We start from the raw sequence: 3708 nt of genomic DNA on the forward strand, positions 1-3708 counted from the left end.
TTCTCACACCTCAGAGTTTTAGTTAAAACGCCATTTAACAAGGTTTCTCACACCCCTAAATATAGATTTGTTTAACTGGGACGTTTTCCGGGGGGCTTTACATAGACAGTGTGAAAGAGAGATAAAAAGAAGTTAAGAACTAGATGAAAAGTAAAGATAAAAACATTAAAAACATCAAAGACATCAAAATCCGCAATTTAGCCGTAAGCAACTCTAAACAGGTGGGTTTAAGTTGAGATTTAAAGGCACCCCGTGTTTCAGCTGTTTTACAGTTTTCTGGAAGTTTAGCTGCATTTAAATGAACAAACAGCCGTTGAAGAAGTAGGTGAATGTTTGATGTTTAGATGTGAGTTTCTCTCTCTGTTTGGTGATAAAATCTCGCTGGACGCAGGGAGGAAGTGTGCAGAGGCGTTAGACTGTAAACCACAAGCAGAGCGCAGCTCCTTCATCGCTGTTTACTCCTTCAGCTGTGAAACATTTTTATTTAGAGTCAGAACATCTTTATGTGGTCAGGAGTTAAGTCTGAAGGCCACACAGGCACCAGTTCAGAGTTTGGTTACCATGCCAACCAGGGATTGGGACGTGTCTGACTTTAACGGCACGGATAATCACTTCCAGTTTGAAAACATCCACCATGATTTTTGGTTTTTACTCCAGATCCATTGTTTACATGAGCTGATTTTAAGTCTGATCAGCGTCCGAACGCTGACATGTTATGTTTCCTACAACAGGTTAAGGCTGCGGCTAAGGCTACACAAAACATGCTCACAAAATCATTCTCAGGTCATGAGACTTCAGTCGGGTCAGCCGTTTTAGTGCGCTGTCACTTTAAATCCAGGTCAGCTGATGGCCACCATGTGAAAACGGCTCCAGCAGCAACATGTGCAGCTAAACATCTTGTTGAAAATGTGAGCTAAAAACAGGGAGGTTTTTAAAAGGGCTCGTTTTCCAGACACCAAAAACATTCACTCAAAGAGCTTGTGCTGTTTTTCACAAGCAATGAATTCTGCAAAATAGATCTTCTTTAACTTTAGAGTGAAGTTTAGACAAAAGCCGAACAAAAAGCATCAGATCGTTACAGATTTAGTGGGAACTGTAAAGTTTCACCTGCGTTTTTATGATCCAAATGTTTTCTACTTTATCAAATTAAACTGGTTATTTAAAATCTACTCTCTAATCCTGGATGGTTCTCTTTAGGAACCTGATCCACAAATTATGTTTTAAACTGCAGGTAATATATAATTTCCCTGCCCCAAATCACACTTTAATTTACAAATTTACAGCCAGATTTTAACATTTATTTAAATATTTTTTTAGTCTTTGTCTACTTGATGCTTYCTGTGATCAATTTTTGTGTAAAATCTGCTATAAAATTATTCATTGACCTTGTTGATTTATGTTTACGCTGCAAAAACACAAAATTTGACCACATTTTCTTGTCTAGTTTCTGTTGCAAACAAGAAATGAAATGAAACTAAGAAATATAAGCTTGTTTTAAGTAAATACTTCCTTAAAATTGATCAACGGTTGCTATGTATATTGGTAGATTATTTCATTTACAACACAGGAAAAATGTCCAATAAATCTGTTGGTGAAACTAGAACATTTTCATCAATATTAAATAATTATTTACTCTAAAAAGCTCCTATATTTTACTGAAAAGTTACTTGTAAATTAGTCTAATTTCAAGTGTGCTAATATATTTGCTCTGGAATCTAAAGTTTCTTGTAGATCTCACATTATTTTGGATCATTTATCTCGTTTCCCCTGCAGACGGAGTTTGTTTTGAATGAAACGTGAAGCCGTGTTTAGCACCCAGCTGCGGCGTCCAGCGTGTGCCGTGTTTCTAGGTTTGATGAGGATTAACTCGTAATCCCGAAAGCCTCTTGTTTGGCCGGGAACTCATTGAGAAACATCGGCTCGGCGTGTCGTTGCACGCCGGCTTTTTGTTGCAGCAACGCCAGCGAGGAAATGAGGCAACGGTTTGGATTTCTTTAGCATGCGGTAACAGCGCTGCAGGGAATTTTAAAAAGTCTGCAAGACTCTCTGAACGCGTCAGTCGGATCCAGGCTTGTTCTTTTACTGATCAGTTAAAAACCTGAAGAGGTGAAACGAAAGTGAACTGCAACATTTCCTAAATACTGTCTGACAAACTGGAACATTTGCATGTTTTAGAGAAGTAAATGTTGGAATAAATGAATATATATTGAGTCAGTTTTACTATTAAGTTTGAGGTGAACAGGTTCAGGAGGGAACCAGAGTCTGAGGAGATTCACTGCAAAACAACATTTTACCAAGTGTGTTTTTATTTAGGTTCTAGTGTAAATATCTTAGTTCACTTGAAATAAGACTAAACTAACTTACAAGTAACTTTTGAGAAAGAAATAGGAGCTTAATAATTCTTGAATATTTATTTAAAATCAACTAGTTTTGTTGGGAGATTTGTTCACTTATGACAAGGAAAGAATGTCTGTATTTCTATTTTTTTTTAACATGTATCTTTTAACTGTATTGAGGTTTTCTCTGGGCAGGTGAGAAATATTTGGTCTTTTTTCTTTCTGAATCTTATTGTTTGGGTTTATATGGGGATACCTTCGGTTTTTTTGGGTCCCCGGTCGCTGAAATGTTCTAAAATGATCCATAATTGTGAGTTAATCGCAGATTTTCTGCTGAAATTATCAGAAACATTGGGTTTAAGTGATGCTAAGTCCCACCTGCAGTTGCAGTGCTAATTCATTGGCTGTTTTGTAATCTTTCAGTTTGCATCTCTGTTGAAATTTTGATTATTGACTTATGCTCTTATTTTGAAGTGTCCTACATGCTTTCTGACCGAAGCGCTGCCGTGGCTATTTAGCCAAAATTAGCAGCAGAGCTAGCAAAACTCAACAACAATAAAACGGAGACTCTGAGTGAAAGTTGTTACAAAAAGTCACTTCCTGAAGCGCAAACCGTACATGTAGGTGTGCAGTAACAAGTGTGAACCTGTTGAGGGCGATATACTATGTTGTGACACATGGTGGGCGTCAACATTGTTAGATTCAATGCTTTAGCATTAGCTTCCACTAAATACCTATTGTTTTAAACTTTAACATTAGTGGAACTGATGTTTATGAGTAGCGTTTAGCATTAGCTTCCATTAAATACTATGTTGGTATAGCACCTTAGTGATATTAGAACTGATGTTTATTTTAAGTGTTTTAGGGTTAGCATAGCTAGCATTTTAGCTCGTGGTGCCAAAGATGTTCCCAAACCAAAGTCTTTGAGATTCTCCACTGGGAACAAGCTGGACTTGTTAGTAACACAAGAAAAAGTAGCATGTCGTTAGCTTGTGCTAAACCCAAATGAATGTAAAAACATTAATCTGAAACCCAGAACCAACATGTTTCATCACTTTTAGCATTCAGAGCCAAAGTCTTTCCTCTTTAACTCTTCTCCTCCGTGTTTGATAAACCATCTCAACTCCAGGTTGTGACGACTTTAATGAACCTTTTCTGGGACTTTTCTCTGCTTCCCTTCACTTCAGTGTTGTGATTTTCTGTGTCGCCTGATTTGAGAGCTTTAATCCCCTGAGCTGCTGATTATCCTCACAGCAGCTCAGTGACTTCAGCTGTGGGGAGTTTGGACTTTGCTCGACTCTTTTATTAAAGATGGCCGTCGTTTTGTGGTGTGGCTCTATAAATGATGCAGACGCATCATTATATATATATA

At 37.6% G+C, this 3708-nt stretch overlaps 1 protein-coding gene across 1 annotated transcript in view; it reads left to right on the top strand.

Annotated features, from left to right (window-relative positions):
• LOC103480851 (type II inositol 3,4-bisphosphate 4-phosphatase-like) overlaps positions 1 to 3708 on the top strand; it is a 27014-nt gene that overhangs the window by 6568 nt on the left and 16738 nt on the right. The gene's annotated exons all lie outside the window — the stretch shown is intronic.

Source organism: Poecilia reticulata, linkage group LG18 (assembly GCF_000633615.1).
Source record: "Poecilia reticulata strain Guanapo linkage group LG18, Guppy_female_1.0+MT, whole genome shotgun sequence".
Classification (NCBI taxonomy): Eukaryota; Metazoa; Chordata; class Actinopteri; order Cyprinodontiformes; family Poeciliidae; genus Poecilia; species Poecilia reticulata.